The sequence below is a fragment of the Giraffa tippelskirchi genome, chromosome 3, assembly GCF_054371585.1.
Source record: "Giraffa tippelskirchi isolate mGirTip1 chromosome 3, T2T-mGirTip1v1.2.pri, whole genome shotgun sequence".
Classification (NCBI taxonomy): domain Eukaryota; kingdom Metazoa; phylum Chordata; class Mammalia; order Artiodactyla; family Giraffidae; genus Giraffa; species Giraffa tippelskirchi.
The window spans coordinates 3,178,688-3,206,526 of record NC_137277.1 but is presented as its reverse complement, the minus strand read 5'-3'; the positions used below and the strand labels follow the sequence as shown (position 1 = coordinate 3,206,526).

The window sequence follows — 27,839 nt, the reverse complement described above, 5'->3', positions numbered from 1 at the left end:
CACCAAACATAATCAATACAACCTTTATTTCTTTATAAAAGTTATTGCCTTATTTTCATTGAACTCACACTCTTATTGATAGTATGCAGTGAATTGGGCTTCCCTGATAACTCAGCTGCTCAAGAATTCGCCTGCAATGCAGGAGACCTGGGTTCGATCCCTGGGTTGGGCCCTGGAGGAGGAAATGGCAACCCGCTCCAGTATTCTTGCCTGGAGACTCCCCGTGGATGGAGGAGCCTGGTGGGCTACAGTCCAGGAGATGGCAAAGAGCTGGACACGACTGAGCAACCAAGCACAGCACAGAAGGCAGTGATTTAAGTGCCTCTCCGTTTGTGAAAGCAGTTGTGTGAGTCCACTCAGTCAGCAGAACGGCTTAGTGGGAAGAGAGCTCATGTGGGCTTCTTACACTTGAGTCTAGGAGATTTGTATTCCTCTGTGTTTTGAAACTATCACTTCCTTCTTTAACCTCCCACCCCTCATGCACACACACCCACTCAGGGCAGTCAGGTGTAAAATTAGAAGGGGAAAAAGTAATACAAGCATGGAAAACATGAGATAACATTTCTAAAAATAAATTCTGGTGGGAGAAGCAGTCCACTTGGAAACCAATAAGAGGGTGTTAAGTCCTCTCTAGGCTGAATTTCTCAATTATTCTACATTGGCACAGCCTTTAGTAGCCGATGAGGACCTTATATTTCCCAATAACTTTTCTGGGTCACTCACCTACAATCTTATAAGATTGCCCAACATGAAATGGAAGTTTCTTTTTATATCCCAGAGCAGTACGTGCGCCTGCTACACTTCCTTCATTGCTTATTTCTTCCTCTTACATCTGTTTACTTCTGTCCAGTAGGCAGGACCAGTCCTTGGTTAAATTGTGAAATTCATACAATGCTCTTTAGGCTTCTCCAAGTTCAAGCGCCGTTCTACAGCAAGATGCTGAGACTCTTGTGAAAGAACTGTGAAGCCCATTCTCTGCATCTCCTAGTGATTCAAACCAGGACAGGTTGCAGAGAAGCTACAGGAAAGGAGACTTGAGATCAGAATAAGAAAACTTGTTCCTAACAAAGTCTGCCCCCAGATAAGACTGACTTGGGGGGGAAAGGACAGAGAAATGATTCTGGAGATGATTTATCATCAGGGTGGCTGGAGATGGTGTATGCAACACAGGTGCGTTGATACCCAGGAAGTTGAGACATAAATGTAGATATGATTATACTTACTTAAAAAATAAAGAGAAATAATATGTGGACACCAAGGAGGGAAAAGGGGGATGAATTGGGAGATTGGGGATTGACATATATCCCCTACTATATATAAAACAGATTACTAATGAGAACCTATTGTATAGCACGGGGGGGGAAAAGATACAATATGTAGGACACATATTAAGTTAAGCTTAAAAATGCATCCCAGTATACAGTAGGTATAGACAAATACTGTTTGATTCCCCTTACACAAGGAGGCTAGCATAGTCAAATTCATACAGCCAGAGAGAACACTGGTAGATACCAGGGGCTGGGCGAGGTGGATGAGAGGGGGAATGGGGACTCTGTGTTTAGTGGGGACAGAGTTTCAGTTTAGGAAGGTGAAAAATTAGGGAGGTGGATGATGGCAAGTTTCGTAACAATGCGAATGGACTTAGCGTCACTGAACTGCAAAGTTAAATATGGTCAAAACAGTATGTTTTATATTATGTGACTTTTAACACAATAAAAAAATTAGAAAAGAGTTATACAAAACAAAATAAAGCATTCTGATTGTAATTTCTAAATCAGAGATGGAGAAAGAAGGGGAAAAAAACACACCAGCTTCCCTTTTCCTGTCCCCTGAGATCCTAGTGGAGATAATGTTGGTGTTTTATCCTGTCCTTTCCCTACGTCCTTTTTCTTAGCTCTTCGGGAATAGTTCACACAAACACATCTTAGGATAGCAGTTAGAGGGAGCATGTTAAACACAGTTCACCACTCGGGCGTTTGCAATCTCCCAACGGGTCCCTACTTGACACGAGTTGCAGGCAAAGTCCAGGGACACGCGGGCCGCCCCGCTCCCGCTCTGACCTCACCTCCCGCCTCTCCTGCTCACCTCCTTCCTCTCCACGTTCGCGCCATCTTCTTCACACACACAAGGCTCCCTCCAGCCCTGAGGCTCCTGGACCTGTTCTCTCTGCTCCGATTGCTCTCCTCTCTGGTATTTGGTGACTCGCCCTTTCATCTTCTTCATGTCTTTATGCAGACATAATTTTCTCAGTAACTCTTCAGTTTTCCTACCCCGGTGCTCTGCCTGTTCAATGCATAAAGATTCATTACACATTAACGAATGTACGGGAGATGCCAAACCTGGACCACTGGTGTAGCATCTTTCCCAGAAACCCCCTGTCTGTTTGCTTTTAATCCAAAAAATAGATGGAAGCTATGCTAGTATAATTCACGTTTGCACAGTATGTTGTTAGTTGCTCAGTTCTGTATGACGCTTTGCCAACCCCGTGGACCAGGCTCCTCTGTCCATGGGATTCTTCAGGCAAGAATATAGGAGCAGGTTGCTGTTTCCTTCTCCAGGGGATCATCCCAACCCAGGGACTGAACCCAGGTCTCCTGTGTTGCAGGCAGAGCACAGTGTGCCCTTTTAAAATTCTTCTAGCCTTGAGTTTCATCACTGAATCTTGCACTTAGAGATCTCTCCATCCTCCCCGCTCATGGCTGGGATTTTCAGGCTGTTGATTTTGCTGCCCAGAAGCCTTTCATGCCTGTCCTCCTGCAGGCTGGCTGTTTCTGGGTTGTGTCTTCCTCTACCCTCTTTATCAAAATTTATTTGCTTTTGTGGGAACTTCTCCAAAAGACAGATTCATTGGGGGGAAAAGCTGAAAAGCCCATCTATTTCCTTCTTAATCGAAAGGATTGTATTTCAAATGGTTAGAATTTTAGACCCCAAAGTCAGCATTTTTCCTGCTTCCTATAGAATGTTGTCTGTACCTTCAGTCTTAGAGAATATTTCTTCTTTTCTTGCAGTCTAGGGGGACTCCAAAGAACCTGAAATCTATCCTGATCCCTCAAATAAGAATGTTATCACTTAAAGAACACGCTGCATCTAGATACAAAAGGTCAACGAGAAAGATGAGTTTCCAGCCATCCTGAGCTCTTTGGAGCACTTACTTTTTCATCTATTCCCAGAAGCAAAAATCTAGATGGTAGAAATACTGTGAGATGCAGAGGTAACTGCAATTTCACAGCAAGAAAAAGAACTGGTGTGCTAACTGGACTTCCCTCGAGATCTAATGATGAGGACTCTGAGCTCTAACTGCAGAGGGCCTGGGCTCAGTCTCTGGTCAGGGAATGAAGGTTCCACAAGCCGTACAGCCAAAAAATACAATAAATAAAAATAAAATAAAATAAAAAGAATTGGTGCATTGATTGGAATTAAATGAGATAATCTTGATATTGATGTTACCTACTCAGAATTACATACTGCAAAATTCATTTTCTGTTCTTTCTTACAGTTTTTAGTTTAATTAATGTTTTTCTTTGTCCAGGTCAGAAATAGAGAGGACAAAGTTTTCTTTGACTCCTAGTTTCTCTTCACTGTTCTTTCTGAGAATGTTTATAGCTGTGTTGGCCTCTATCACCCAATGACAAATAGAGAAATGAAATAGAAATTTTCACAGTATTTGACTGATATCTGGGGTGTTTTTAGGAGAGGCAGGATCATGCCTGGGTGGCTATAGATTATGGAATTTATAGATTTTTACAAAATTAATAAAAACAAAGCTATTCCTCTGATTTCCTAATGTCAACTACCTTTAAAAGAATGCATCAATTGTCAAATAAGACTCAATTTTTCCTGGTGTGTTTGTTGGAAGTGACTATACACGTGTTTCATGGTCACAGGACTCACTAAACCCTCTCTCAATATTTATTTCACTAACATAATACATGCTGACGTCAATAATCTTTCCTGGCTTCCAACTTTGTTCACGCCATGATGGCATCAGATCGTTTCCTGAATGAATGAGAGAGACTCATAAATATTTTATTGTGGCCCAATCGTTATGTCAAGTGCTTCCTGATCTTCTCTTTGAACTGTTTATTTTTTGTTTTTTAATAGGACGTGGTTTGCTCAGAATGTTTGCACATTTTTGGATGTTGACCTTAGCCTTGCTATTTGTAATATTTTACACGTGAGTTTAATCATACTTTGTCCTACTTTTTTCCCTGCAAGTCTATTATTTCTAATATGTGGCAAATATTTACTTGTATCAATAGTAGTGAATTTCATTTTCCCTCTGTATCTACCTTAAGGTCTATTGAGTTGACGATGTGTTATTTTGTAAGCACTGCATGCAAAGTCTTGCATTGCTTCCAGTTGCCTCATTTAGGCAAGGTGTCTCATTGAAAGAAATTTCACGTTCAATTTTTGGAGAAAAATGTCCCCTGGCTCCTTGGAATCTTCTTAATCAATTGTTCAGTGCCATGAAGAATCTAGCCTTACCTTTAAAAAAAAAAAAAAAAAAGTTGGTTTGCAATGATTTATGATAACTCAGAGAGACCATTTTACAAGTGAAATATTATTCGGCATTTGCCCAAAATCAATGCTACCATGAGACTCCAACATAAAAGATCATGCAGCCAAAGTGGATGAAAAATACTTGTAAAATATCCAGCATGATACAAATAGCAAATATCCCAGATATCCCATAACAGCAAAAGTCTCAAATTTACTTTGAAATGTCACTCTCAGTTTGAAATAGAATAAGCAAAATTGAGAGCTTTACTTGAAAGGTGATAATTTTTTTTTCTTTCTTTTTTTTGACCATGTGGCTTGCAGACTCTTAGTTCCCTGCTTAGGGATCAAGCCTGTGCCCTTAGCAGTGAAAGCGTGGAATTCTAACTCCTGGCCTGCCAGGGAATTCTCAACACTCTTGAGATTGTAGTGTGATTTCTTTCAGCTACCTTGATTCAAACAATGATAATTGGATTCATGTCCAAGAAGTAAATTGGATTTCTGCAGATCATCTGGTTTTAACTTTGATATAAACTTCCAAATTTGATAATTAATACAACAGAAACTCCACTTGTTAGGAACTGTATCTAAATCAGTTGTGCTCTGTTTGACAGAAAATTGAGCATTTTACTGTTCAAAAGCAAAGTCTAAGGACTTAGAGGTTAAGCTCCCAGGCGGCCTGAGATATCAGTTGTGCAAGATAGTTAAGTCAAAGTTCCAAGCTCCAATCCACAAAGCCACTTTAGAGGTCCTTTAAATAACAAGTGTTCGATCCCGCTTTCAGAATATGGCAAGAACTGCAGCTTATGAGAAGTGAGTGGAAACTCTGATGTCCTTATCCGTCAGCACTGTTCTCTGCTCTTCCAGATTCATTCTCTGCCTTGTTTTCTGCCCACGGAGCTTAACTATAGGAACTGCAAAGCCCAGGGTCTCTCCCTTTGGCTCCAGGCTCTGCTGACAGAGCTGCCAGCTGAAGGACGGTCCTGTAGACTTCTGCTACTTTATTGCTGGGCCGTCACTCCTCAACCGTGGCTTTTGCAGGGCGACCCTCTTCAACATCCAAATCTCTCTGAGTTCTACATCAGAGCCTTCTCCTCTGCCCTCTCCAGGCTTAGAGGGTTTATGGCTGAGCTTCCTACTGTTATGAGCCTCTGGGCACTGGGCCATCGCTTTATGATTCTGTTAATCTGCCCTGACATCAGCAAAAATCCTTGCTGTTTGAACTCTCTTCAGTTAACCCCTTGAATTAATTCAACGTTTTATCTATTCCCTGCCAGAACTCTGCCTGACACTACCGGTTTGGTCTTCCCTATTGCCACCGCCATATAAACTGGTCACTCTACTCAGAATCATTCCAGAGTTTTCTGGGACTTCCCTGGTTCTGTGCGTACCCTGAAGAGGGTTCGATCCCTGGTCTGAGAACTAAGAGCCTGCTTGCCACATGGTGTGGCCAAATTTTTTTTTTAATTAAAAAAAAAAAAGAGAGAGTTTTCAACCTGAGCATTTTAAAAGATCTAACCAAAATAAACCATTTCTTGGGTGAAAATAGGATATTTTAAGGGGTGCCTTACAATACTCTAGGGGCTTCCCTGGTGGCTTCAATGGTAAAGAATTTCCTGCAATGTGGGAAGCCCAGATTCGATCCCTAGGTCAGGAAGATCCCCTGGAGAAGGGAATGGCTACCCGCTCCAATATGCTTGCCTGGAGAATTATGTGGACGGAGGAACCTGGAGGGCTACAGTCCATGGGATCACAAAGAGTCAGACACGACTGAGCGACTAACCCTTTACAATACTTTAACGTAACTTTTAAAATTCATTTTTTTTTTCAATTTTTAGTTATTGTCTATTTTTTCCTCCCACGGATTCATTTATTCTCTCCCTTTTCGTATTTTCCTCCTGTGAACTTCATGGGATAGTGGTTTCCGGAATCGGGACCGCATTGCCCTTGAACTGTTCACCTGTGACGATTGTCCTGGGGCAGAAGCATCTGGAAGATGCCTCCCCAGCCCAGGTGAGTAACAGTATCCTCCGTTGTGCTCCCTGCCTTTCATACTCCCTTCTCTTCTCAGGAAACAATGTTTCTCATTCAATTCTGTAAGTCAACAGATTAGAAAGGAGTCAGACAAAAGCAGAACTGTATGATTCTCCGGTTCTAGCTAAGCTTTTATGATGGAGCCTTTGTGCTCCTTGAATAAGACTTGTATTCTGAGTTTGGGGGAAAAAAAGTGCCTGGACAAATACGATTTCTGTCTGATGTAAATAGGCATCATTCCCCTGCCCAGACCATACTCCCTTTTAAAATAAATATTATGTGGAGTTAAGGATTTCTTTTTCTACTTTTATTATTAGAACAAAAAATGAAGAGCTGCCTAGTTAGAGAACAGTGAGGCATCTATTCATACCAGTTAAACTGTCTCGTCAATCCCTTTGAAAGACAAACTCCAATGATGATTTTAAGACATGTTGTCAAATAAATAAAAATGCCAGAGTGTTTGGAGTCGAGGAAGTGGGGTAAGAACGTAAACCAGGACGGTGGTCTTGCGACGTCCTCACATTTAGCGGCCTGCATTTCTACCCTCTTCTTTCCACAAATACAACATCCAAGGTGACTTGGGGTGGTTGCATAGATGTGCTCCTTCGAATTTAATAGTTAGAGGCTTATTTTCATGAATTTTAGAAAACATTGAAATAACACATTGAACTTATTCCATTACATCAAAGTTGTGATGGATAACCATATGACAAAGAAGTGCACTTCTATTAGAGGAAAAGAGTCACTTTAGAGAGAAGGTCAGTATGGAGAGCGTTAAGATAGAGGAAAAAGCAAACACAAGAATATGTATTTTTAAGCCAAAGAAAACTTGCTTGACTAAGTAATCATATTAAGAGCCTCTCTTGGGCTTCCCAGTTGGCTCAGTGGTAAAAAATCCACCTGCCAGTGCAGGAGACAGTTTTAATCCCCAGCCCAGGAAGATCCCACATGCCTCGGAGCAACTAAGGCCACTGCGTCCCGACTGTGGAGCCTGGGCTCTAGAGCGTGGGAACCGCAGCTGTTGAGTCCTCGTGCCTAGGGCCGTGCTCCACAGGAGAAACCAGCTGAATGGGAGGCCTGCACTCCAGAACAGGAGAGCAGCCCCACTCGCCTCAACTGCAGGAATGTCAGCACAGCAAAGACCCAGCGCAGCAAAAATCACAAACATATAAAAAGGGTCTCTCTTCCACTTGAAACTATCACATTGCTAATCGGCTGTATTCAATATGAAATAAAAAGTTAAAAAAAAGAGACTGTCAAGAGAAGACATGCCATAAAGTCTCAAATGCATTGTTTTGCTTTACTGTTCTTTTGTGCACACACAGGGATTTGCAAGTAAAAATTGACTTTTTCTAAAAGAACGTGGTGCTTTCTAAACAAAACAAAAAGAAAAACCAGCATATAAACCAATGGAAATGAAATCAGTACCTTGAAGGTTTGCCTGCACTCCTATGTTCATCAGCATTATTGACAATACCCAAAATATGGAAAAACCCAAGTGTCCATCAACATAAGAATACAAATTTATACAAATGTATAAAATGTAGACTTGATAAAGAGGTCATCTTGCCATCTAAACAACATACAATACAGATGATCCTGGAGGACATTATGCCAGGTGAGATCAGCCAGATGCAGAAAGACAGATACTGCCTAATCTCACTTATGCGTAGAATCAAATAAAGTCAAATGCATAGAAGCAGATAGTTGAACTGTGGTCAGGAGGGGCAGGGAGGTGGACGGATGTGAGTTCAAGAGTACAAAGCAGCAGTTATGTGGGATGAAGAGGTATAGAGACCCAAAGCACAGAGTGCTGGCGATGGTTAATAATACAGACTGTGCTAATTATCAGCTTGACCATAGTAATCGTTTCATCAAGCAAATCAAAGCATCATGTTGTCCATGAGAAATGGAATGTTTCTTCCACATCAGTATATAAAGGACGTCACAGTGATTGGCAATCACAGCCACCATGGATGGCGCGCTCGTCAGCCCTGAGGGAGCTCAGGAGGGAGAGAACAGCCACCATCCATCAGACCGCGGAGAACACCCGCCGTCCAGCGACCATCAGACTGTAGCCACTCCCCACGGTGAGCCCCCAGGAAACTCAGGATGTGAAAACACAGGATACTGGCCCCAGAGAGCTGAGATATTGATCAAAGGGATGATTTCAGTGAGCCCGGACTCTTGCACCTTCCCAAACATAGAAAAGCACTGAATTCCTTAACTTGGGATAACTTACAGTCATCTTTTGACAGCCAGTGGCTTTGTTGCAGAGCTTCTGTATAACTTGTCTCCTCAGAGCAGGCTTCTCGGGGTCATTTGAGATGCTGCCTCCAGGGCTTACATCCTAAAACTTCCCCCCGAATAAAACGTAACTCGCAACTTTCAGATTGTGAATATTTTTCAAGACTACATACACCTTCAAGATATACATTTTAATTGAAAAAATCAAGGTGTAGAAACATTTAATTATTTTCTTAGACTCAGTATAGTTTCCTGGGTGGTAGTGACAACAGTTATGTGCCTGTTTTGCTCTGAACCTAAAACTGCTCTGGGGGAAAAAAAAAAGCTTATTTAAAACGTCCTTGATGGGATGCTATAATTCTGGTCTTTCCATTATGTGCACATCATGCTTGACTTTGTGGAAACAGTCTGTGTATATTGCAAAGATCTGACCTGGTTTACTTCAAAAGATCAGGCTTGATTTTGCACACCAAGTTCTGGTCTTTTTTTCCTATTCACCAAAGTAACAGATTCCTTTTTTTTTTTTTTCACTTCAATAAAATGAAAATGAATGCAGAGAAAATGCCGACAGAGATCATCTGTAAGTTTTTTCCCCATTCTTTGAAGAAATAAAGACACTCTCTATTCATGTTTAGGAGTAAAAGGCCGGTGAAATTCCAGGCACCAGGTCCCAGGGGATATGAGAACCTTTTAGATGTTGATAGAATTTTGAGGGAAAGAAATCACTGGAGTGTCCCAGGCGGCTTAGTGGTAAAGAATCTGCCTGCCCATGCAGGAGATGTGGGTTTGAACCCTGGGTTGGGAAGCTCCCCTTAGAGAAGGACATGGCAACCCGCTCCAGTATTCTTGCCTGGTGAATCTCATGGACAGAGGAGCCTGGAGGCCTACAGTCCACGGGGCCTCAAAGAGTCGGACACGACTGAGCACGAGTCCTTAAGGAAGAGGAAAAGAAAGGCGGACCCTCTAAATCCTCGTCTCAGACATTTCCAGGCCCCCCCCCCGCTCACTCGCCTCTAGAGAAATGGGGAGATGCAGGTCAACAGACGCTCACCTAAGCTTCTCTGAGCTGGAAATCTAGGGTGGAAGTTTATGTGCATGTTACTCTATGTTATTGCCTTCATTTACTGAAGACGCAAAGCACTCGGCTACACAGTCATTCCCTGAAATCTTAGACTTTGGATCCTTGTCCTGGATGCAGAAAACATAGAACCTGGCTAAAGTGAAAAAGGAAAAAAATGTGAAAAAATTTTAAGCAAACTTTGATTTCTATGTCCTACCCAGATAATTTCATTTGTATCCACTTCTTTCAAACTCCAAAGAATTCTAAAAGATTTTATATTACTTGCTGGCCTGAGGGGGAGTCTATTTTTCTTGTCTGTATTAGATGACATTCAGAATAGCCCTAAGAAATAAAATGTGTTTAAATTTGCCTTTAAAATGTACACACACTTCCAGAATTATTTCCAAAATCATCAGGCTTCCTTCATTTTTAATTTGAAAAGACAGATCGATATTTTATACATTTTAATTTGCGACCTGTTATTTTTCAGAGGCTTTTAAAAGCAAACCCGAGTCATGCCCCAGTTTTTATCAGCATGTCATTTCAACAATCACTGATTTTTCTAACTTCAAAATTTCCCAACACATCCATAAAATATACTCTTTCTGGCAGGAGGCATGTTATTACTGTGAGTCAGGAAGTTTATTACAGAACTAGCTAAGGACACCCAGCTGAGAAAATGAACTGAGAGGCTAGTTTAAACAACAGGAGTTAGAAAAAGTGGGCGCAATAAATGTGTGTATCATATGTAAACAGTAGTCTCAAAAAACACAGATGGTCAATATTTGAAGAGAGCCATTGTTCCGAGAACTACAAAGATAGGAAGAGGATGAATTTCCGTCCCATCCATCCTTCAGATGGTCATTTGCCGAACTCCTCCAGAAAACTAGATTTTGAGGGCTGAGAGGAGGCTGAATGCTTAATGGGACCCATCACTTTGCTTTGGGGACGTGGTCTCAGACTTTCTCTCACACTCGGTATGTACCTGTCCTGTGCCTTTAGTAAAAAGGATGTGTGACATTCAGCCCTAATATTGAAAACAGAAACCCCAGTGGAAGGGTTTCCCCTATATTCCCCTGCATATCTATCTACCCGGCACTCCCATGCCTCAGTCTCGGAGACCTTTGCTTTCACTCCGGATATTTTTACCCACGTCTCCATTTCCTGAATTCAATATCCAGTCTGGAACTATGAGAGAGACTGATTTTTTTTGTTTTATGATGTGGACCATTTTATTTGTTTATTCTTGGCTGTGCTGGGTCTTGGTTGCCGCACACCAGCGTTTGTCCAGATGCGGTGCGGGCTTCTCGCTGCGGTGGCGTCTCCTCCCGCAGAGAGCAGCCTCTAGGGCGAAGGCTTCAGGATTTGTGCACACGGGCTCAGCTGCTGCGCAGCATGGGGAATCCGCCAGGACCAGGGATCAACCTCGTGTTCCCCTGCATCAGCAGGTGGATTCTTACCCACTGTGCCACCAGGGAAGTTTGATGTAGGCCATGTGTAAACAGACCACGTTGCATTTACGACAATACTGCTTCTGCTCTCTGTTTTGGTTTTTTGGCCATGAGGCATGTGGGATCTTGGTTTCCCGACCAGGGATCGAACCCATACTCACCCTGCATTGGATGGTGAAGTCTTAATCACTGGACCGCCAGCAAAGGCCCTGGACAGGGATTTAGCTACTATCTCTGTTGAATAAGCTTCCCAAGGTCCTTAAACCGACAGCCTCTGGGAGGAGCAATGAATAAAAGAGGGGGTCCTATTAACTCCTGGGGCATAGCAGCAGAGTGTGGTTTGATAATCACATGGCCAGAGATTTCTAGCTCAGCACCTATTTCAAAAGGGTAGGGGATGCTCTGAGGGTGTCTTTGTTAATGACACCACAAAGTGCGGGACGAGCAGCCTCTGCACCATCCTGAAGATTTCTGGGGACTGCAAAGCAGGAGAATCACCTGGTTTTCATTCTAAAAATACAACAAATGACCATGCCAAAAAACAAAAGAATTACTCCATGGATCCTTTAAGGGTTATAGGGATTAAGCAAATATTTGACTGATTCCAATAACACTTTTCTCTGTGTTTCCACACTAGGTTTACTAGGTTTTGCTGGGTCCTCAACCTCTATTGGAGAAGGAAATAGTAACTCACTCAAGTCCATGGGGTCACAAAGAGTTGGACATGACTGAGCAACTAAGTACAATACAGATGGATGCTGGGGAAGCTGCAGCAAAAAAAAAACAACTAATAATGGATTTTCTCGGTGGTCTAGTGGTTAGGGTTTCCTGCTTCTATTGCAGGAGGCAAGAGTTTTATCTCTGATCCGGGAATCAAGATCCCGCAAGCCTCAGGGTGCAGCCAAAACACAACAACAACAGCAAATAATAAGATGCAGACGAGGATCAATATTGACAATTTTTGTCTTATTTGTAATTTTCCTATTGGCTGGTCTCATTAGTTTACATCCATTCCTTTGGTTTACATAGGGATGAATGTGAATTTAAAGTTTAGCTAATTAAAACAGCAATACTAACCAGCCCATCACATCAGTCTCAGCAAATTACTCGTTTATGACAAGAAGTGGAACTACCAAATGATCAAGTAAGACAGAATATTCTTTAAAGCACATTTGCCAAATTATATCCCAGCAGGTAATCCTAATGGATTTCACAAAGAGAATACAGAGACCCAGAGGCGTGTGGTAACCGACCAAGGTCACAGAGCTCCAAGGAGCACAGATAAGAATTCAAACCTTAGTCCTCCAATTTCTTCCTTATTCCCTTGAACTATTTAGCTGTGTCACTTCTCCAAGGCCTGTCTCTGTGGCACCTGAAATCTCAAGACAGGCACACAGTTCCGAAATTAGAACTGAGTAGATGTGGTGTAAAGAAGTGAAGATAAAATCCTGTTTGTGAGTTTGTTCCTCTCTCTGAGATGAAGTCTTAGATCAGAAAGTAAAGCTGGAGGGACCCTGGACACCAGCTAATCCCACTCAGCAGGTTTCAGATGAGGCAAGATAAGGAATCCACAGAAAAACGTCCTCTCCTGAAGGGATGCAGATACTTAACAGATGCAATTGGGCCATTAAACTGTGGCCAAGTAATACACAGTGGAACTATAACTCATGTCTTTCTGTGCTTAGTAGCTCCATCACATCTGACTCTTGGCGACCCCATGGACTGTAGCCCGCCAGGCTCCTCTCTCCGTGGGATTCTCCAGGCAAGAATGCTGGAGTGGGCTGGCATGCCCTCCTCCAGGGGATCTTCCCAACCCAGGGATCAAACCCAGGTTTCCCGCATTGCAGGCAGATTCTTTACTGTCTGAGCCACCAGGGAAGCCTCATGACTTTCTACTGATATGTAATTAAATGCACTTACCACTGGTCACTGTGATAAATGAACAGAAAGGAGGACAGAAGCGGAGAGATTTGAATCTATATTCCAAGGGACATTAAAGTCAAAACCTTGGGTTCTTATAAAACACTTAAATTTTAAAATGCCTCAGTAGCATACTCTACTTGGGTTAAAAACTATCAGCTGTTTTTAAAGTTTCTTAACGTTCATTTTGTTGTAAGCAACAGACACAAAACAGAAACAACACACAAAAAAACAGACAAACACAAAACCCTAAATGCATCTGAAAAAAGCTTGACTTTCTTTAGATCTTCCAGGCAGGGCTGAGCCTGATTTTCACTGGAACTCACACTGCTGTTGTTTTCTTTTTTTTTTTCCTATTTTACCTTTCATCTTTTGAAGAATTGTGGTGTTTTTTTTTTGTGTGTGTGAGGAGGGGGAATTTTACTAACCCTCTTTGCAAAAAAAAAACATGTTTTTCGTTCATAAACACATGGAAATTCTTATTTTCACTAACGTCCTTTTTCTTTCCATGGAAGACTCTTTGGAAACGTATCATCTCATTTGAAATGGCAGCAAGTCCATTTTTAGCAATTTGCCCATCACTTCTGCAAGGCCAATATTCTACTCTGGAAAGATGGCATCAGCTGTGTCCTCGCAAAACAGTCCCTATTCCTTAAAATAGTTCTAGGACACCAATCTCAGGTTACTATTTGTTCCTATGAGATGGAAAGGGTTAACGATGTGCTTCTGTTTTCCTTGCGAGTTTTTCCAATGCAATTTCCAGGTGTTCAAATTGGCCCCTCACAAACAAAATGCTGCAACAGCTACTGTCTTCCATAACCTTTTTTTTTTCTCTCTTTACTCTAATTTGGATTATAAATTCACTGAGAAAAACCTATGGCTAATTCCACTGGGGACAAATGGAAAATGGTCAAACAACACAGGTTTGAGGTCCTTGTTGCAAAAATTAGAACAAGGGTCAATTGATCGGAGTACTCTGACCTTTACTCCTTAAAACGTATAGTAGAAAAAAGCAAGTTTGGATGACAGTCTGTGTTTAAAATATTCTGCATTAACAATTTAGACAACTTCTTTGGTAAAGAAAATGGAAAGTTGGCATGGGACAGCAACACACACACTGCAAGCCGTGGCAGAACGTCCAGAGTCTATTTTACACATTGTCTACATATGGACACACAGTATGTTACAGAGACAGCTCCATGAAATGCCCAACATTAAAGGAAATGTGGGGGTTTTTTTTACGTGACAAGTAATAAGTCATTCTTTGCATATATTATAGAAAAAGTTTTGGAAAGTGGAATGTTGTTTTTGTGGGTTTGTGTGTGTCAAAGCCTGTTTGATCTCTATAGAGCTGCAGTAAATATTCAGAAAAATTTTAGTTAAAAAGTCACTTCCAAATGTACAAAGTAAGCCATAGAATTAAAAAATCCACTGGAAAATTCGATTGTGTAGGCAATTGACTCTGCCTTTTAAATGTAACGTCTTTTCTTTTGAATTATACTGTTTGGACTTTTTAAATAGATGTGTATAGCGTGGGTATGTGTGTGTGTGGTTTCACTAATATCTTCATATTTTCAGAAGAGGTAGAGACTTGTATTTGTTTTCAAAAAAAATCTGTTAAACTACAAATAAAATTAGACAATGTATTCTCTTAAATTAATGAGTTATATATGCAGATGAACTGGTGTGTGTTAATGTGTTTGAAATTTAGTTTGTTGGCTTGTCAAATTCCTTAGTAATATTCACTGTGTTTTAATTCCAGTCCATTTGTTATGAGTCAGATATTTTCTGAATAAGATAGCCATTTTTTGGATTTAATGTTCAGTTGAAGATATGATGAAGCATCTCCTTTTACAGACCAGTTGTAGACTCCTGGTATAATAACTTTTGCTAGATGGTGTGATAGAGAAAAACAAATAGTTGCAGTATCTCATTCATGTGGATATATAATTTCATTTTCCAGTGAAGTAATAATAACGTTTTCATTATTTACTTTAATGTGCCTCACTAGTAGACATGTAGCTATTTCTCCTAGTCTGAAATAAATAGTCTATTACACATCCTTAGGGTTTCCCTGGTGGCTCAGATGGTAAAGAATCTGCCTGTAAAGCAGGAGACCTGGGTTATGGGTCAGGAAGATCCCCTAGAGAAGGGAATGGCAACCCACTCCAGTATTCTTGCCTGAAGAATCGAATGGATAAAGGAGCCTGGTGGGCTACAGTCCATGTGGTCACAAAGGGTTGGACAGGATTGAGCAACTAACACATGCATGCGCGCACGCGCACACACACACACACACACATCCTTGATGAAGTACAAAGTACAAAAGAAACGGAGATTCAATAGAAACAGTTCCCTTTCTCTATGCTTTGAAGGATGCGTGGCAATAAAAAAAGAACATGTCCCCACTTCTACAAATATTATTGGCATAGTAAAAGCATTAATCTCAGAAGTGGCATCCAGTTTACACAGAATTGGAATGGAGGTATAGACTGATTTTTTTTTTAACTTTGTATTGCACCAAACTAAAAAACCTATTAATTTCCAAAAAATTAGCATCAATAATGGAGAAGGCAATGGCACCCCACTCCAGTCCTCTTGCCTGGAAAATCCCATGGACGGAGATGCCTGGCGGGCTGCAGTCCATGGGGTCGCGAAGAGTCGGACACATCTGAGCGACTTCACTTTCACTTTTCACTTGCATGCATTGGAGAAGGCAACGGCAGCCCACTCCAGTGTTCTTGCCTGGAGAATCCCAGGGACAGTGGAGCCTGGTGGGCTGCCGTCTGTGGAGTCGCACAGAGTCGGACACGACTGAGGTGACTTAGCAGCAGCAGCATCAATAAATTAGAAAAAAAATCAAGCTATAAATTCAATCTTCTATCTAAATAGTATTTTATTTTCCAAGGTGCTTTCACATACATCAGTTACTTGGGGCCAAACTTCTTAGATAAATATTATAAGTATTATCAACATCCAAGATATGAGATACTATAAGTGAATAAAAGCATAAAATAAACCAATGTAACTTTGGTTGCTGAGCCTTCCAACAACATTTATGGCGGAGGTATTATCTCTTGTGTTCAAAGAAAACTGAGGCTGTGGGTGGAATCAGATTGCATGACTGAAGGGGACAAAGCTAGGTTTGAGTCATCTATGGGTCACTTAATTTCCATTCTCCCAGGGTTTACCCAAATCCCATTCCACATTTCTCTAAAAATGCAGGATCTACCTCAACTAAAGAAAAGCGGGCTCTTTCCTCAGGATCTTTGAGATTCTCAATGTGCTTACGAATCTCTGAGAGAAGTACTCTGCATGAAATGTTTTCAGTTTTTGGATCCTGAAATCTTTCTTTCTTTCCTTTATTGTTATTGAAAGTGAAAAAAAGAAGTGTGCTAGTTACTCCATGTGCAACTCTGAGGCCCCATGGACTGTAGCCTTCCAGGTTCCTCTGTCCATGGGATTCTCCAGGCAGGAATACTGCAGTGGGTAGCCATGTCCTCCTCCAGGGCATCTTCCCCACCCAGAGATTGAATCCACGTCTGTCTCTTGTATTGCAGGCAGACTCTTTACCCTCTGAGCCACCAGGGAAGCCCTATTGTTGTCGTCCTCCAATTATAATCTTCTGGAAACACTGTTCAGCAAAGTATGATCTGGAAAATATTGCACTCCATCTTTGTAAGTAAAAATAGAACCTGTTTTTCCTTTGGAGTATTTTGTTAAAGTTTTGGAAAAATAGCACCTGATGTGCTGAAATCAAGGAATGAAGCCTCAAGAGCACAGTTTCCACTCATTTCCTGAGCAGTACTGTTCCGAAAAGTCATGACAGTCCCTTGGAAGTACCTGCTGCTGCTGCTGCTGCTGCTAAGTCGCTTCAGTCGTGTCCGACTCTGTGTGACCCCATAGACGGCAGCCCACCAGGCTCTGCCGTCCCTGGGATTCTCCAGGCAAGAACACTGGAGTGGGTCGCCATTTCCTTCTCCAAGTGCATGAAAGGGAAAAGTGAAAGTGAAGTCGCTCAGTCCTGTCCGACTCTTCGCGACCCCATGGACTGCTGCCCGCCAGGCTCCTCCGTCCATGGGATTTTCCAGGCAAGAGGACTGGAGTGGTGTGCCATTGCCTTCTCCATGGAAGTACCTGCAACCTCTTATTAGACCTAACTCTACAGACCAGAGCAGCTCCTCTCTTCGTGGAGCTGATGATAACAGCAATGATGACGATGATGATTTCATTTCTGTATTAGTTTCCCAGGGAAGTCATAGTATATTACCACAAACATGGTGGCCTAAAACAGGACAAATTTATTCGCTCATCATTTAGGAGTTTCGAATTCTGAAATCAAGGTGTCCACAGGCCCATGTTTCCTCTGAAGATTCTAAGGAAAGAATTTTTTCTTGCACCTGCTTTGCTCCTGGTTGCTCTTGGGAAGGTAGTTCTTAGTCTAGATGAGAGATTTTAAATATTGTTGTTGTTGTTTAGCTGCTCAGTGATATCCAATTTTTCTGCAACCCCATGGACTGTAGCCTGCCAGCCTCCTCTGTCCATGGGATTCTCCAGGCAAGAATACTGGAGAGGATTGACATTTACTGCTCCAGGGGATCTTCCCAACCCAGGAATCAAACCCAGGTCTCCTGCTGCTGGCAGATTCTTTACCGACTGAGCTATGACGGAAATATATATGGTTAAAAAACAGTAATTAGAAGTGAAGACTTGTAGCCAATGAACAAAGCCTTCCTCCTCACCCACCTCCTTGCTAATCACTGTTTCATTTTCCCATTTTCTCCACAATAGCAACCATCATTTTTCTTTTCCTGCTTTTTATTTTTTAAATCTCTTGATGGTTAGCCTACAACTTTAGCTGATAGAGCTTTTTTGCATGGCTTTGTGGAATTTTAATGAGCCAGGATTGGGTTAATTTACTAATCACTTCTGAATGGCAAGATAAAGAAAACCCAATTCCACCAGAGAAAAGCCACTAATTTCAAACAAAATAAACTATACATTGCCATTTCAAAGGAGATGAAATTCTCTTTTGAAAGGTACTTTTCTAGGGCAGAGAGAAACAAATCAACTCTATTTTTAACCACCCAAGCAGTTAAAAGTGAGGATAAGCTTTGCATTATACATTAAATATTGTTTATAAACTTTCTAGTGGGACTCGTGTGAGGTTCATATGAAGGAGAGGAAGCAGAGTCAAGCATTGTAAAACATTTGATATAAATGCCATTCTCAGACTGTTTGGCTTCTGGAGCCCAGGTAACAATTATACTGTGGGAGAATGCAAGCACTATCGATCTCAACTCTATTTCGAGTTGAAACTTTCAGCCAAACATGACACTGTATAAATGTAATTGCTTTTTCCCTCCAAGCATTAAACCTTATCCGGCTGAAATGAAAAAGAGGGGGGAAACGTCTTTAATTTTGTTTTATAAACACCAGGAGGGAAGCAGAAATCTTTCATCTGAAAGCATTCTGACATTTGACAATGTATAAAGCGAGGGTCTCCAAACGCATGACGGGAGCCATTTTCCAGGAACCAAGGGTGGACACATGTTGAAATGTCTGTGAGATTCAAGTTTCTACTGGATTTTCCTTGTATTGTGACGACAGAAACAAAGCTGCCCACTGTGATCAGGGAATTTAGACAACTGAGTTACTCAAAATATCTAGATCTTCCTTTTTATACTCTAGCCCCAGTGGAAGCTGTTCATAGCCATGCCAGACGCTCTATTTGGACCTGCCTGGTGGAGAAGCTTTGCATCTTGAGAATGTCTAGTCTGAGTGGAGCTGGAAGATATATATATATTATACACACACACACATAGACACATGTGCACACTGCCATATTTAAAATGGATAACCAGCAAGTTCCTACTGTATAGCACAGGGAGCTCTGTGAACACGCATTTCTTGTCTTTCAAGAAAACAGCAGGTCGAAAGAAATTATATTTGGAACCAGGGAAAATCTCCATTTCAAGTCTGCAGAGAAAATGCAAGAGTGCCTTCTTCAAGCACAGCTACACTTTTGAATACCATCTCTATTTTTCTGAGTCTGCCAGGAGGATCAGAGCTCTGTGTTAGAGGGGTTACCGAGAGGGAGGGCGTGACCTCCTGATGACCCTGGAGCTGGACCCAGTGGTGGAGGTTCCCCTCCCTCCCATCCTTGAAACAGACCTGCTGCCTGCCTTCCCCAAAGTAGGAGCCAGTGCAGGCCTGAGAAAGCGATATGTGACCACTTCTGGGACTGAAAACATACCCAGATCCTGTTAAGGTTTCTAAGAAAGCTTTCAGATTCAGGTGGGCAGGTGTGGAGGTCTCTCCACCTTGCACTCAGGACAAGCCCCCGTAGGGAAGTCCCCTGCCTCTTAAACCTGCCGCCTCCCAGTCTGGAGGGGCTGCCTCTTTCTTTCCGTGTCTCCCTGCCCTCTGGGCTCGGGGGCGGGTTTTGGAACCAACATTCTGTCTTCTTTCCTCTTCCTCCTTCTCCCTTCTCTGGGTTCAAGTCTGAGGCCCTGGGGCAGAACCGCTGAGAACTGAGGACCCAGCATCCTGCATCCGTGGTCTGGCCCTCAGACTTCGTAGCAGGACTTCCTTAAAAGAGATCCTCAGTGGCTCCCAGCCGCAGGGTCCTCCTTCAGAAAAAGGGATGATGGAGAGGGCAGCATGCTTATACTGTCAGGATGATGTCATTGGCCAGTAAACGTAGGTGCGCTCCGGCTAGTAAGTGCCTGGCGTCTGGATCCAGAGGCCTGGCAGCTGTGGCTTACCTCCTCCTGTTGCAGGGAGAAGTCAATTCTGACTCCACGTTGGACCTATTCCTTCGACTTGCTTTCCATTGCTCTTGTCATTTTAATCATACATAATGGCCTGCCTCAGAGAATCCTGCCTCTCTGCCTGACTGTTCAACTAAAGTGCCTTTGTTCAGATTCCTGTCCACCTGTAGATTGCAGGAAGAAAGAAATTAACACATCCCCCTGCCTGAGGTTTGTCATTCGAGGAGATATTTGCAAGAATTCAATGGTCTCTTTGCTTTTTTTCCTCCCCTCCCCCTATCTCTGATCTATGAAAGAATCTGGCATCCAGGCCCAGACAATATGCTTGTTATGAGACATTAGTCTGCCATCTTCTTGGTCAGCTAGCTTGCTGAATAAAGTTGTATTCTTTGCCTCAAACACCTTGTCTCTTGGATTTATCAGCCTCTTGTGCAGTGAGTGGCCAAGGCAGGAGATATAAGAGATGTGGGTTTGATGCCTGGGTCAGGAAGATCCCCTGGAGAAGGGCATGGCTATCCACTCCAGTATTCTTGCCTGGAGAATCCCATGGACAGAGGAGCCTGGAGTGTTACAGTCCATGGGGTCACAGAGAGTCACACACATGCACGCAGAGTGAGCCTGGACTCACTTCCGTTAATAAGAGCAGACAGGAGTGTGTTCTCTGTATCTTCTCACAGTAAATCTCTGAATATTTGACGCTAAGCAGTATCGTCCACCTGCATCAAGACTTTCTCACTGCCTCCAGAGTAAACCTTTGGAGGGTTTTCTCATTATCCTTGGCTCTCCCTGAGTTACGCCTTGTGGCTTTGGTTCATTTCTTACTGGATTATTTTGTGGCTTCCCAGGTTGTGCTAGGATAAAGAACTTGCCTGTAATGTGGGAGACATAATGAGACACAGGTTTGATCCCTGGGTTGGGAAGATCCCCTGGAGAAGGACATGGCAACCCACTCCAGTATTCTTGCCTGGAGAACCCCATGGACAGAGGAGCCTGGTGGGCTACAGTCCGTAGGGTCGCAGAGCTGGACACGACTGAAGTGATGGAGCACAGCACGATAGTTGCTTTACAATGTTGTGGTAGTGTCTACCGCACAGCAGAGTGACTCAGCCATACACAGACATACATATACATCTCCCCCCTTTTTTGGATTTCCTTCCCATTCAGGTCAGCACAGTAGAGTTCCCTGTGCTATGCAGTACATTCTCATTAGTGACCTAGTTTCTATATAGCATCAACAGTATTATATATACGTGTGTGTGTGTGTGTGTGTGTGTGTGTGTATTAATCCCAGTCTCTCAATTCATCCTATCCTTCTCCCCCCTCGGTATCCATACATTTGTTCTCTATATCTGTGTCTCTCTTTCTGCTTTGTAAATAAGATCGTCTATACAAATTTTTCTAGATTCCACATATACACGTTAATATATAGTTGTTTTTCTCTTTCTGACGTCACTCGGTATGACAGACTCTGGGTTCAGCCCCAAGTCAATGACTCAATTCCGTTGCCTTTTATGGCTCAGCGGTATTCCATGCTGTATATGTACCACATCTTCCTTATCCATTCCTCTGTCGATGGATATTTAGGTTGCTTCCACGGCCTGGCTGTTGTAAATGGTTCTGCAATGAACACTGGGGTGAGTGTGTCTTTTTGAATTATGCTTTTCTCTGAGTACATGCCCAGGAGTGGGATTGCTGGGTAACAAGGTAGCTCTATTTTTAGGTTTTTAAGGAACTTCCATACTGTTCTCCATAGTAGCTGTATCACTTTAATTCCCACCAACGGTGCAGGAGGGTTCCCTTCTCTCCACACTATCTCCAACATTTATTATTTATAGATCTTTTTGATGGTGGTCATTCTGACTAGCTGAGGTGATAGCTCATTGTAGCTTTGACTTGGCTTCAGTTCTTTAATTTCCATTTAAAATCAACTTAGTTTCAAGGACTTCCCTGGGGGTCCAGTGGTTAAGACTCCATGCTTCCACTGCAGGGGACAGGCCTTCAATCCCTGGTTAGAGAACTAAGATCTCAGCATGCTACAGGGCACAGCCAGAAAAAAATACAATGAAATCCATATCACTTCCGTTACTTCCTCTCTCTCAGCTCTGATGCTCACTATTACCTCCTCTGTGACTTCTTTGCTGTTTTCTCCCCTTTCACTGTGCTCTCAGAAATCTCCCTACTCTATTGAATCTGGTACATAGCTGCATTAGTATAATCTTTCATTGTAATCTCAAAAAGATTTTATAGTGTTGTTACCCTTGGGTAAGGACTTAGTTGCTGGTCCTCTTGTCTGTCTGGCCTTAGTAAAATATCTGGCATGTAGTACACACTCAATAAATGATTGCAGAAAGAATGTATAGAAGAAAGAGTTGATACATGAACTCCAAAACCAATAAGATTTCTACTTTTTATTGCATTTGAAAATCCCACCCTTTCTTTGATCGTGTTGGAGTCTCACCTAGTGACTGAAGACCTCCTTGAGCATCTCAGACCTCAGGGATTCTCTTTCCTAAAACTCACTCTGGGATTAGAATCCAATTTCTTTCCCTCCCCCTCCCCTCCTACTCCCTCTCTCCCTCCTCCTTTTTCTTTAATAATAATATTATTGTTATTTGTCTTGACTTAATGATGTCTTGAGGATAAGGACGTTATCATCTGATTTGGCACCACCTTCAACTGCTTACTGGCTACCCAGGTGGCACAGTGGTGAAGAATACGTCTGCCAATGCACAAGACCCAAGAAACGCAGGTTTGATCCCTGGGTCAGGAAGATCTTCTGGAGGAGGAAATGGCAACCCACTCCAGTATCCTTGCCTGGGAAATCCTATGGACAGAGGAGCCTGGTGGGCTATGGTCCACGGGGTCACAAAGCATTGGACACGACTGAGCGCTCACTCAGTTGCTCACATACTATTAGATTCATGTTAGGTACTGAGCAACTTCAAGCTTAGTGAAGGTTGTCACCTGTCATATCAAATCATCAGGGGACAAGAAGCCTCCTTGAAATTCCGAAGGCAGGAATCAGAATCCTCCAAGGAGACTGTGGTGGAATTACCCTATTCTGGCTTCAGAGCAGGCAAATGAGTTGCTGATCTTTTCCCTTTGAGTTTTTAAGTTGTGTGCAGTGTTAACTATCAGCAACTCAATTCTTAGAAAAGACAGAGGAAAAAGGAACAGGGAAATGATGCAGGAGTAAAGGGAAGTCAGGGTAGACAGGCAGTGGGTGCAGATCGTCAGGTGACTCAGGGCATCAGAACTCTGCTACACGGTGGGACTCTGCTCAATGTCATGCGGCAGCCTGGGTGGGAGGGGAGTTTGGATGAAAATGGAAACGTGTGTACGGCTGAGTCCCTTTGCTGTCCACCTGAAACTACCACCACACTGTTAATCAGCTATACCCCCAATATAAAATAAAAAGTTTTAAAAAAAGAGGAAAAAAAAAAGAAATAAAACAGATTATCAACAAGTGCCTATTGTATAGCACAGGGAACTCTGCCCAGTGTTATGTAGCAGCCTGGGTGGTAGGGGAGTTTGGGGGAGAACGGATACGTGTACATGTACGGCTGAGTCCCTTGGCTGTCCACCTGAAACTATCACAACATTGTTAATCGGCTAAACCTCAACACAAAATAAAAAGGTAAAGAACAGAATTCTACTAACAGAGTGAAGGGCAGAAGCAGACAGGAAGGAAACTTATCGAGTGAAAAAGAGAAAGTCATGCTTTGGCTGTAGAAACATCTATTCTGCAAGAGTGTCATACTTTTGAAGTCGCTGGTTATTATTACTAAATACACTTAAATGGCATAAAAACAATGACACACCAGGATGAAAGCTGTGAAACAGTCTGGCAGTAGTTCCACATTCTGGTTCCTGGGCCTCTTTCCTTCCTTGGTTTTGATTGTTTTTCTTTCAACCAAGGGATGAAAAAGAATAGCAGGCAAATTTTCAATTTTTTGGAAAATTGCAGGATACCCCCATTACTATTAATTGCAATACACCTCTGTGTTTCTCTTTCAAGACAAGTGTTGGATTAGGAAAAGTACAGACTCATCAACCAAAGACAGAATGCTGGCTACCATTTGGACCTCACAGGAGATTTTGGGGGAAAAATCCTGGAATGGTGAATGGAAAAAGGACCATCTAAGAGCAAGGCTCACCATTGAAAAGCTGTGTGCAGGCACGTTTGACTCTGAAATCCCATCTCAGGTCTCTAAACTTGGAAAAAACGTACTTTCTTTTTTTCTTGTACTATGTCAATCATTTGTAAGACATCAGAAATTAATTACCCTTTTTATTTTCAAGTTTCTCTGAAATTATGAAAGGAGAACTGAATGAAATAACAACAGTCCTGCTCTCTGGCAGAGGATGAAACATGACTTCAAAAAAACACAAGATCCTTAAAAAATGCCAACATTCAAACAATGCTTAGCTGAGGATGGAGCCACAGTTTCTCAGAGATAAACAGTTTCCTAGAGTTGACTGTCTCAACATTCATCATTTTCTTGGGCTGTGCTCACAAACTGACAATAAATATAAAACCGTGTCAACTTAGGCACAAAAATATGATTTTTGAGAAATGTTAAAGATGAAGTCATTCAGTGTTTTGATACTTTTTTCTGGCATAAATGACACCCATGCCTGCTTTTGAGTTTTACCTCTTATTTCACATTTCAGTATATTTATCCCTGAGCACTCAATGGTTCTATTTTTATTTAACCGAAGTAGACTTGTAGACATGTTTTCTATCCAATCACTGCAAGATTTCGTATGCATCAGTGCTGGTTTCAAAGGCTTTAATTGTTTGGCATTGGAAAGAAATGTAAATTTGCAACATCATCACCATCATGATCACAAGTACTTTCTTTAACAAGTCAAGAGCATACCAAAATAAAAAGAAAGTTCATGAAACAACTGTGAGAAAGTTGGAGTTATTCCTTTGGGTCCCACTTAGGGCATTTCTTCCATGAGATGCTGCCTCTAAAGGTGCATTGCTTAGTTATATTATTAATCTATTTCTCCTGCATCCACAGTAATGCTCAGGAAGGCTGAGAGCAGAAACCTCTTCACTCTTTTTAATATCAGAAATAACTTTCAATTATTTAGTTTTTAATTGGAGTATAACTGCTTTACAATGTTGTGTTAGTTTCTGCTGTACAACCAAGTGAATCGGCTACACATAAAAAATATCCATCCCTTCCCTCCCACTTCCCCAAGCCCCCTCCTCTAGGTCACCACAGAGCAGGGAGCTGAGCCCCCTGGACAGGTAGCTCTTGATGCACCTTTAAAAGAGTCCTTTCGGTTGCTTTCAAAGTGAAAAGCAGTAGCAATAGTATAACGGGGCAAGTATGTGCAAGGCAGGGCTCAGACAGACCCGGAAGGAAGACCAGATCAGTCCTTTAACAACGGTGCAACCTCTCTGACCCTTAGTCTGATCATCCATGAAATGGAGATATTAAGACCAGCTCTGCCTGTGATGTTTCCAGGGTTTGAAATAATGTAGGTAGGTCTTCAGTAATTATATTGCTGTTGTTTAGTCACTAAGTCATGTCTGACTCTTTAGGACCCCATGGACTGTAGTCCACCAGGCTCCTCTGTCCGTGGGATTCTCCAGGCAGGAGTACTGGAGTGGGTTGCCATTTCCTCCTCCAGGGGATCTTCCCCAACCAGGGTTTGAACTCATGACCCCTTCATTGGCAGGCAGGTTCTTTACCACTAGAGCCACTTGGGAAGCACTAGGCCACATCAGGTTGAGTTTTATTACGACTAATGCTTTTAATGTGTGCACAAAAGAGAACAAAATGAAAATTCCTACTTCGAACCCAATTCCCTCTGTGGTCTTGGATTTAGTGTTAAGACTCTTTGGCTTATCTCCCTCGTTTGAAAATGGAAATTATCAAGCATCTACTAACCCAAAGGTTATTCAAAAGGGGAAAAAAAAGATACTTTTTAGTTCCCTAGATCACAACCACCACTGAGAAGGCAGCGCCCACCCCATTACTGCTTCGAAAGTGTTCTTTCATCCATTTTATCTTTTCTTCCTAATGTTAGGATGTGCTTCTCGTCTCTCCACATGGACGTTACTGTTTTTATGATATCAGATTTTTTCCCCCTTCTGAATCCTGTCCCAGATCTCTCATCCTATGGGATACAGGTTACAACTGTTCCCCTTGATTGCCAAGGACATATTCTTGGAGACATTTATAGATACAAACGCTTCCCCCTAGATTCTCCATATAGACTGCGTTCCACACTAACGCATGTCAAGCAATTGAACAGAAAGACCTTGTCGATGTGATGTGGAAGGCAGAAAGGAAATTCTCCACGGATGGGAAAGGAAATGAACCACCAGAGATGAGATAAATGTGTACAATAAATATATTGCTCTACCCCAGGGGATGACAGAGGCACAGCACCTAATGACTACAGACTGTAGGAAAGCCATAAAAATGACACAGAATGGAAGACTGTACTATTCCCCATAGGCACCCACCCTAATGTTGCTATAAACCCAGCAGCGCCACAGAAACTGATAAACAGACAAATTTCCATGGCGGATGGACCACCAGTGAGGCTCAGAGAGACGCGATTCAGTTTCCCGGCTTATCTTTTCAAAGCAGTTTGTGTAGGAATGTGATTGTCAACAGTGTAGAAACTGATCTCAATTTCCAAAAGCAACTTAAACTACACTTTCTTTATAAAGTCACTTAGGGGGTATGTGGCTTCCCAGGTGACACCGTGGTAAAGAATTCACCTGCCAATGCCGGAGACACAAGAGACGCAGGTTTGATCCCAGGAAATGGCAACCCACTCCAGTATTCTTACCTGGAGAATTCCATGGACAGAGGAGCCTGGCGGGCTACAAGTCCATAGGGTCACAAAGAGTCAGACACAACTTAGCAACTGAGCACACACACAAAGGGGTATATACACTCCTCCTCAGACCCAAATGGTCGATTATTAAGGGATTATGATGCAATAATTAAGGGGCAATGATATATTATTATCAAGGAACTATTAAGACTATTATTAAGGAATAATGATCAAATTCATGAGTCAGGGATAACTACCTCTTTTTTTTTTAGAAATTATATAGTTTCCAAATATAATACATGTATATATACAAAATTTTTAAACTTTTAAAATGGTGAAATAAAAATAGCACATAAAGCGTTGAATAGTTTTCTATCAAGCTGAATGCATTGGAATAAAAAGAACACCTGTGTTGCAACTGAGTCAAGAAACAGAATATTCCTGAACCCCAGAAGCTTCCTCGTGTCTCTTCTCTGTCATAACTGCCCTGTCTCCCCTAATGGCAACCACTTTCCCAGTTTCTTAATAGCTTTCTTGAGGCATAATTGACCAAACATATTTAAAGTCTGCAATTTGATTCATTTCACATTTCAGTGCTAATAAAACCATGATTGTCACCGGGACAGTGAACATACACGTTCATCCCCAAACTGTCCGTGTACCCCGCTGTAATTCCTCTTTCTACATCTTCTATCTTACTCCCATCCAGGTACCCAATCGTTTCCTTTCTGTCTCTATATTTTAAGTTTGGATTTTCTAGGGTCTTCCATAGCTGGAATCATACAGTTTTACTCTTTTTTGTTGTCTCTCTACTTTCATTTGAGCAGAAGGTTCTGAGATCCAACCCTGTGGTTCTATCAATAGTCCATTGTTTTATATGGCTGAGTAGTATCCTATTATATAATGGATAAACAATGTTTTATCCATTTACCTGTTGATGGACCCTGATGCTGGGAAAGATTGACGGCAAAAGGAGAAGAGAGCGGCAGAGGATGAGGTGGTGGGATGGCATTACCGACTCAAAGGACATGAACTTGAGCAGATTCT

At 42.1% G+C, this 27,839-nt stretch overlaps 1 long non-coding RNA gene across 5 annotated transcripts; it reads right to left on the bottom strand.

Moving 5' to 3' along the window:
- Positions 1 to 674: 674 nt before the first annotated feature.
- Positions 675 to 27,839, bottom strand: LOC145543543 (uncharacterized). 5 transcript variants are annotated; one of them, XR_014080777.1, is made up of 5 exons: positions 27,724 to 27,839; positions 11,451 to 11,563; positions 4,290 to 4,485; positions 2,086 to 2,283; positions 675 to 1,018 (listed from the first exon to the last, which is right to left on the bottom strand). It is a non-coding gene; the product is annotated as an uncharacterized LOC145543543 (long non-coding RNA). The 5 variants fall into 5 exon arrangements; XR_014080779.1 differs by lacking the exon at positions 11,451 to 11,563 and adding an exon at positions 6,199 to 6,591; XR_014080776.1 differs by lacking the exon at positions 11,451 to 11,563 and adding an exon at positions 6,458 to 6,591.